This window comes from Gallinula chloropus, assembly GCF_964237585.1.
Source record: "Gallinula chloropus genome assembly, chromosome: Z".
Classification (NCBI taxonomy): domain Eukaryota; kingdom Metazoa; phylum Chordata; class Aves; order Gruiformes; family Rallidae; genus Gallinula; species Gallinula chloropus.
Genome location: NC_140089.1, coordinates 35,854,312 through 35,863,898, shown reverse-complemented (window position 1 = coordinate 35,863,898; position 9,587 = coordinate 35,854,312).

The window sequence follows — 9,587 nt, the reverse complement described above, 5'->3', positions numbered from 1 at the left end:
TGAGTTGGATGAAGAACAATTGATAGTTAACATACTAGATATACAGCACTCTAATGGTTGTCTCTCGAGTTCTGTCTGTATCCTATAACCAGCTGATTAAACCTAAACTGGTACTTCCAATGGTTCACTCCTTTTTTTCTGCTCAGTTTTGCATCTCTCAGTGGAAACTGAAACAATGAGACATGTTGGGAAAGAGAGGGACAGCGGGTCTAACTGTTGGCATCCCTGAGGGAGCTCGTTGAGCATCACTGATGCTCAGCCGTAGTGTTGCAGTTCTGTCCTCTGGGTCTTCCTCCTCCTTCAGAGCATATGCATGAGTGAGGAGGAATGTCCTTCGAGGAGGAGGTTTTTTCATCTCTCATCAGTCAACTCTGGGAGAAATCAACTGATGTAGGTGTCCTTTCTTCACATTTTCCAAGTAACCATCTTGTTTAGGGGACAATCACTCCTTGCTGCGATTGAACCTTTCCTATGGTTCCAAGATATATTTGGCGTAAAGAAGAAAAAGCTCTCTTGCAAAACTGGCAAGATTTTGAAGCAACATTTATGTACTCCACAGGAACACACAGGCAGTTTTCAGATTAAAAGTCATTTAATCTCAAATGGTAAAATGTTTATGTCCAATAGCTGTAGCTTTTCTTTGGTATATAGCATGAGTAAAAGGCCGAAACATCAACGTCACAGAGATAAAAAAGGAATAACCTGCATAGCTTTTTGAGGCTTTGGTTTGAAGTCTTAAAAGGCCAGAACTAATCTATCCAGTATTATTATGTATCATTCAATTAGGTTTAGGACTCATTAGTACAGAATGGTAGATCTTAAAAATATTGGGCTGAAGTAACTTGGAAGTATCTTCCATTCCTTACATGGCTTCAGAACGGTCTAAGGATTGTGTCACAGAAGATGCAAGGAATTTTAGTAAGAGGGAGGACACATTAATTCTTGTCCATTGTGCATGTAATAAAGTTGCTAACACTACTGAAGATGTGGCATAGGTCCTTCTTGTAAAGTGGCACTTAAAACTGTCTTTGAGCCTCTTAGGTGCAGGCAAAAGGCCAGAGGAGTGTCCTACATGTGAGGACTTAAACAACAACAGTGTTATCTGGAAAACCCTTAGCTCTTCCTTTCTCCCATCCTTGAATATGCTTCGGACCTCACCCCACATATCCTTGGTCTTTCCATAAAAGACAGATTGTAAATGCTTCTTTGGTGTCAGCCTTGGAAATGTTGCAATTTCTGTAAACACGAAAACCAGTTTAGTCTTTTAAATTGTGCTTTTATAGTCCCTATGAGTCAACTTGTCCAAAACAGGCCATCTGTGAAAGCCAAGACAGGGACTGTCCACTGTGATTTTCCTTTAGAGCGTATTTGCCCCCTTTCCCCAATGCTCCCATTCTGTCTTCAGTTGTGTGAATGGAGAAAACCCGAAAGCCTCAATTTCAGGTCTGGCTCCTAAGGAAAACCAGTGTGGTTCATTTGTGGGTTGGGAATAGGAGTTTGAATTGGCATAGACTTGTGGGTGCTTTGGGGCTGGAGCACACACAGCTGTGGGTTCCAGATGCTTGCTATCCTGTATTAATGTGGCTTGTCTGTGAAACCATGGCATCCGCAATGCTATACAAAGGTCCACGCCTGTGGTGGTTTGGGAACTACTCCCAGCGAGAGAAATTTCAGTTTCTAAAGTGAGTTACAATGAATTTACAGACATCCAGCTCAGAAAGGCTTGAATAATGTGAAATTCTGCTTACGAGTTTAATTTTAACAGAGATTCAGACAGTATTATATATAAACATTTCAGGCTCTTCTTCTGGTGTTTTGAAGATGAACCGAAGAAGCAGCAGGCTTATTTGCCCCATAATGTCTTAATATTATAGGAGCTCAACCTGTTTACATCTCCGACATTGCTGGCATAACCAGTATGCAAATATCATAGAAATGTGCTTCCAGTGTTTTTACGCAGTTAGTGTCTCTTCACCCACTTTGGTAGCAACACAGAGAACATCTTTTCTGTGGGGTGGAAAAGAGAAGTACATATCCTGATTTTCTTCCAAATGTGCTGAATGCTCTCAGATGTATTTGTCTTAAAGAACTGCATTTTCCACATTTTTCAAAAAGGAGGCCAAAACATTTATTTTTTTTCCTGAAGTGCAAATGAATTACTAATATTAAGAATATTTTATCATTTTATGCTGAAGTCACTTGTTAAAAAATGCAGCCAAATTATTGCTTTGCATATTAAATTTAGCAGAGTAGGAAGTATTTTTAGATCACTTTTTATTGTTAGCTCTGTCCCAGCAATCTTGTGATTTAATAAAGAAATGTCTTTGCATAGTATCTTTCACACAAACTTTATCTCCAAAGCACTGTGCAGAGTTAATAAAATTAAAAAGTTTTTTTTCCCCCTTTTTACTAGAAGTTAAGAGACATAGACATAAGAACAGAGACATATTGTTTCCAGATGAAGGCTGAAAATAGATGGAGAATGAGGGAGAGAAATGCAGCAGGGTGGTTCCAGATGGCAGGCATTGCAGAGGAGAAGGTTCTTGCAGCCATGTTGGCCAGAGTGTACAAAAGGACAAAAAAAGGAGTCTGATGCCAAGCAGAGGAAGCTGAAATATAGAGTAATGAAAGTAATATTGTAGGAAATTTATAAAATATTTTAAAAATTAATGTCCTTTTTTTTGACTGAGTTAAAAGATGGATTTGTTTGTGTGCAACAAGGATATTTCAGGTGAAAAGATGTTATGAAAATGGAATTTTACTGATGTTCTGTACTCAGCAGGTGAACAGGTATCTTTTTTTTTAGTATGTTTTCAAACAAAATAGTAGCTTGTAAGTATTTAAAAGTTTATTGAGTCTTATTGCACTTCTGAGTATCTTATAAATTATTTAATTGTCTGATGGATATGTGGCTACCTAACTATAGGGCATGAAATATGCACTGTTCCTCTAATACACTGGAGGGAGACCTGTTTATAAAGTATTTAGTATTGGTTTTATAATGCACTGTTGTCAACAGGAGACCACGAAGCTCAAAGATCAATCTCATTTTGGCCCACAGTATTAATGCTGCTTTATGAAACTCTGTGACAGGTCACTTAGACAACAGCTCTTAATGAAAGGACTTTGTGCCAGTGTGTGGTCGTGTGACTGTCTGTTAGCAAGGCATACTTTAGTCGCTGCCAAGGCTGCAGATGAATCTCTTTGTCCAAGTCCCTGAGGTGACTTTGTGGCTGCTGCTACTGCTGGCCAGGTGATGGAGCTCATCATTTCCCCGGTCCTCCAGAGAGGAGTGAGACAGAGAGTGCTGAGTTCTTGCTAATGCAGCTTTTCCTAATTGTCCAGAGAGCTAGTAGGACACTGGGCAGTTCAGGCAATTCTGTGTGCTGTGAATGAGTCAGTAATTAGAAAAACATAGCTGCTCTTAATTCAGTCTTGCAGTTGTGCATGAAGTGTCTTTTTCAGGCATCTAAAATTCAGCTGTTGTATAAACCACCAGGATTTTTAGGTCAGTTTAGTTATTTAATTATGACCTATGCTTCCGACACCAAATAATTGTTACTGGGAAGTGGGACAATAGATTATATTATCAAATAATTAGGTCATAAGCTAAGCTTACACTTAAACCCTTTAGGCTGTTGTGAGATCCAAAGACCTCGCTTGTCATGGAGACAGTGTACTGAAAGGATGAGAATAATGAAATTAATTACCAGAGGATAAATGGCTTTGTAAAGGCCTTGTACTAAAAGAGTGTCCAGCAGACAACATTCACAGGTTTGGGATGTGGGGTTTTTTTTCAGAAAAGAACATCAAAACTGACAGAGTTTAATAGTAAATTAACAATAAAAACCCTTGCTTAGCCCCAGATAATCAATAGCTGAAAGATGCTCTAATATATTAGTACACCTGTATGATAGTATAGAGACAGTCTGTGAATGAAAGCACGTGTACATGCTTTTAGATCAAACCTTTCGGATTTTCTTTCTTGGTGATATACGTAAATTGGATTGAGTGTTCTTTTTACAGTTGCTGTGAACTTGCTACTATTTCTGTTGAATCCTGAACTTAGGTCTCAGCAGATACAAATGTGTTTGAAAAATTTAATTTAAAAGTGAAATACATTTGGTTTTTGTGTTACACATCTTCCTGTATTATACGGGATGTCAGGTGCCCCTGGTCCTTTTTAATTCCTCGTAAATCAAAACAGAATGTCTGAATCCCACTGTTACTTCAGTGGTGGGCCACACAGATGTTTCTTCAGATGCACAGTTTAAATGAACGTCTCTTGGAGCCTGTTGTATCCGCTGTGCTGTACTGCATCGGATCCTCCTGTCTTAACATGGTTATGTTTTAGCCTTTGGTACAAACAGTTAAGTAACGAACAGATAGTTTTGTGTCAAGAGTACGTTTCTGACAGAAACCCAGACACGAAATGAAGACTGGGTGTGAAGTTGTACCATGTGTGCAGAACAAGCTGCCCTGGTTTTTGCCCACCTGCAAATGAAAGGGGTTGCCCTGACTTTTTGTGAGGCATATAGCTTTCTTCCAAGGAAAGCATGAACTTTTTTGGTTTAGGGTAAAGTGTACTACCCACATACATGGTTCTTATTCTTGTTAAATGCCATTCTGATATTTGGAATACCTTTTAAATAGCAAGTAATTACTTAAAAAATTTAATGGGCAGAGTCAAGAAACTGCTATTGCCTGGCATTAGGCTGTGTGTTTTTACAAGGGTTTTTTATCAAATTACTTGGTTTTATAACTTTCTGCATGTTCCATTCCACCTGCATTTTGTAATCTATGTATGTGTGTCTGCTGTAATCATGATTCTTTGATTCTCTGTGCTTCACTTGTGTACTCCTCTGTTGTTGAGCAGGGAAATTAGTGTTTTGATATATCTCCCTTACAAAGTAGGTCAAGACACATAGATGTGTTTTTCCCTGTAAAAAAGAAGTTTCAGGTGACATGAACTCCCAGTATTTGTTTGTTTAAATAGCGAACAAACAAGAAAACAAAAGTACTTTTTATTAATCACCTATTGCTCTAATTTATACCCCGAACCTGCAACCGGGCATCTCTGCCAATGTGGTCATGTTAAATACTGCAGGACAGCATATACAGATGTCACGGTCCTGTCTGGATGGTGGCTTTTTCTCTTTTGTTTCTATAACCTGTTAAAACACAGTGGCTGAGTGACTAAAATCCTGAGGGTGTCTGCTTGATGAGGCTTTTATCTGCAGGCAACAGGTCAGAGTTTTCAACCTTTTTGCTAGAGTTGTGTCACAGCAGTCTTCTTAAGGGTTTTTGTGGTGTGGGGTGCTGATACATAGTTTGGCAAAGATGTGATTAAGGTGAGTTGCAGTGTGACAGGTTGCTAGGAACTGGAGCTTTTATAAAAAGGACATATACTTTTAGAATGATAATCAAAAGTTTTCTTTGAGGACAAAGGTCCTGTCACATCACTGAAAGTGCAGTGGGAAAGAAATTAAATACCCATCTAAAAAAAGGGATAAATAACCAACTTCATGTAGGCTAGGGTTTGAAAATAGGATTTTTAATTACAACTGAAAACTTTACTGATGTTGAAAAGTTCTACCGTGCTGCAGCTGTCCTGAGCACACTGAGTACTTTTGATCTGAAATTTTTAAAAAAGAAAAAAAAAAGAATCAGTGTGAATCAGGCACACATATCTAAGTGAAAACCAGATTCCTAACTGCACAATACAGTTGATGAGATAGATAACAAGGATTCACCAAGGACATTTGGAACATGGAGCTGAAAACTATTCAGGCTCATCATTGCATGATGATACTATCAGTCCTATGCACTTTGCTTATAAGTCATAAGTTACCTATTAAAACTCACACAAAAATGTTTTACAAAGTAAGTGTGACAGGTTTCAGAGATAATACTGTGGTGGCTGTTTTCTTCTTTAGGATATGGAAGTTTGGGTGAACTATCTGTTGAGAGGAGGTTTCCTTTATTACTCCCCCCTCTTTTTTTTTTTTTCTTTTCCTTCATTTTAGAAATCTGCTAATATTTCATAGAGTCTAATAGGTGTCGTAGAGCAAGTCCCTTGTATAATTCTTAGGGAAAAGGCAATGGTAAAGAATGACGTTTCCATAGTAGAATCACAACCTCTCTGAATGTGACCATCAAGACAGCTTTGCAGAATTTTCAAGTATGAGATTATATTCCTGATAGGACACAATTCACAGTTCTGTTTTTATCCATGGATAAAGTGCAGGCATGATTGTTAAGTCTCTGCTCAGACATTACTGTAATGACCAGCGGAAGAATTCTCTCTTACGTGGTGAAATATATATTTTTTTTTGAGGAAGTATGGAATACTCAGTTACAAAATGTCTTTAAAACAACTTAATTATATAAGCTTGGCTGTTCCAGCACAAGCAAGGGCTGATTGTCATGCGATGTGGAGGACCATTTTCATTATTTTGGCAAGAACAGGGACAGTTTTGTCCTGACGAGCTATTAGATGAATACCAGAATGTGTCACATGAAAAACCACTGATCTTTAACCCAGCTATCTACTTAACCAAGGCTAGAAATGAATAGTGAATAAGGGAAGAGCAAAAGCCAGTTTACTGTCATTACAAATTACAGGAATAGTTAACATCTGCAGGAAAAATGAACTCAGGGAATTACAGGTACTATCCAGTAAGTCAGTTGAGGGTGCAGAGATTTAGGAAAACTATGTATACAGGTATAAGATCGTCAGCTGTGTTTGTCCTGTGTGTATATGTCGTTTCTATTGAAAATTGGAACATTTGCATAAAAAGACAAAAAGATTTTCTGAATCCTTTCCCAGTACTTTTAACGAATCCTGAAAATGAACAACAAATATAAGGAATTTTAGAATAATCAATTAATAGTTATCATTTAATTGAAATGTAAATACTAAGTATTTAAATAACAAATAATAACAGAAATAAATAATAATAAATCTATGCCCACTGGTTTTTTTCTTCTTTTTTTTTTCCCAGGAGTAGTCTTGGGGACACTGCTGCATGTACAGTTAATATAAACATTTATACTGAACTCCTAGATGTTTGAAAAACAAATACTGTAAAGATCAGTAACATTTTAAAATGATCAGTTGTGGGAATTAATGCTTACAGAAAAACACCATTCTTTCTTGCCCTGCTAGTAGAATTGCATTGTCTCCCTACAGTCTTGTTAGCTCATACTAACTGAAATGCAAATTCTTTCCAACTAATTGGACCTCGTTGAACGTACATGTACAGTACATAGTTATATGCATGTAGATTTTTTTTACTAAATTCCTCTGTAATTATTTTCTTGATTAATATCTAAAGCAGAGACGTGGAACAAAAAATCTCTTTAAAGAGTTTACATATTATTGAACATTAAAAAGATAGTAACTGTTGCATGTTTTAACAGCTTAATTAATAATACAGAATAATTGGAACAAAAAGAAGTATATTTTTTTCAATGTTTAGTCATTTTGAACTATTTGCATTAACCCTTTGACTGATCTAATTAACACTTAAATGATCTGAATAGTGGAATTTAGGAAAAATAAGATATGGTTACGTTGTACAGCACATTCTGCTGGCTAGGTTTTCTTACTGGCATCGCCCAGACTTTCTGTAATCACCTTGCCCATCCTATCTTTCCATATGGTGCATTTCTGTATCCGTAGTTTTAAGAGGAGGGACAGAACGATCACTGTTACATTTTTTCAAAGATTTGTGAAGCCACATGTGTAATGTAATTGTCTTTGATACTAATAAGTTAAAATGAAAAGAAAGGAAAAACTCTTAACCTCACAAAGCACTTAAAATTCTCAAAAGCAGAAGTAGACAACAGCAACTGCATCCTGCTTTAAGTTCCATTATAACCTGGATTTTGTAGCCACCTCTTCTGTTCAGCATCCGGGTATTCCCAGGAGCTGAAAATGTAAAATAATTTCACGGATCCTTTTATCTTTCAGCACAAATGCCATTGGATAGCAGTAAAATACTTGCAGAACATACTCCTGATTAAAAACCTATTGAAAATGAGATTTATTTTTTACTTGTTTTTTTTTTTAAATGCTTTTAAAAGGATTTGTTTTAAATGCTGTTACAGCTCTTACCTTGTCTCTACCGTATCTGGTTCTCATATGAGTTAGCCAAAGGGGAGAGAAAAAAATACTGTTCTACTCAGTTTGTGCCAAACTTGTATACTAACAAGTAGTTCCTGTGCTTACCACAGATGATTCAAAGAGTATTTCTGCCTCCAAAGGAATTATAGCAATAAGTAGAGGGCAACAGTTTACAAAGGGACATGCTGGATTCTAAGATGGGATTCTGATTATTACAGTTTTTGCAAAGTTCGTGTCAGTTTTCTTTTTTGTGTCTTACCCCCCCCCCCCCCATCCCAAAATTGCTGTACAGTTGAGAGGAGGCTTGATGTGCTACTGTAGGAGGTGTACTGCTGGTGTATGTTTTTCCTGCAATGATTACTTTTATCTTCTTAGTGACTGCTACTTTTCATACCCCTGTTTGAAGTTCAGTAAGTATTTGTTTTCTTGGTTTTACAAGCTGATATTAGTGTGCCAAACAAGATGATACGTAGGCATCATAAATTTTAGGGAGGACCTGAGCTGGACTGGACCTGGCAGACTGAATTTTCTTTCCTTTCTGTTGTATTAGTTTGGGGGGGGGAGGGGGACGGGGAGGAGGGAAGAGTGGGGAGGGAGGAGTAGTGGTGTTGGGGGGGTGTTTGCGCATGAATTTTTCATTCTTTAGAATGGTCTGAAGCTGCGATGTAGAAGTCCCACATTTAACAATTAACTGATAGCCCTTCTTTGATACAGTGATCTGAATGTGCTTAGATTTCATGTAAGGTTGTAGCATTCTGGCCAAGATTTCTGCTTGGGAAGACCAGATTTGGATGTATTAGCTAGTCAGCCTAATAACCCTGTACAGACTGTATTGATTTTCTAGGAGAGAGTTTATGAACTAAATAAACTTGGAGTTGGTGTCTTAATAAACTGCTTCTCTCAGTCTGTCACATTTAGTTACTGAGCTCTGCAGTTTAGGGGAAAAAAAGGCTAATTCTGTTACAGATTGTTCACAGCAGGGTCTCCAAATTAGCCCTTTGTTTTGTAATGCCACCTTGCTTGGGCTCGCTTTGAGCACATTTCTCAGTTTTACCCTAATGAGTTGCAACACTGATAATGTGGCTGATGATCTTTCATTGATTTCACTATCACTTGCTTGTCTGGTAATTGATCCGTTGCCGAGCCTCTAGTTAATTATATCGGCTTTGACATGGCCCGGTCCACCGGGAATTTCAAGTCTTGCAGAATAACAGTTTTAATAAAAGAGTCTATTACTGCAGGTGCTTGCTGCTGCATGCCAGTTGATTTCTGTGTGTGCGCGCGCGCGTGTGCACGCGCGTGCGTGCGTGTGTCCCTGCGTGTGTGTGTGTGCGTGCGTGGGTGGGTTGTGTTTCGTGTGGGGGGGTGTTTTTTGGTGTTTTTGGTTTCTTTTTTTTAATTCTCTGGGAGAGGAGAGGACTGCAGGACAGGGAGGGGAAAAAAAAAAAAAAACAACAAC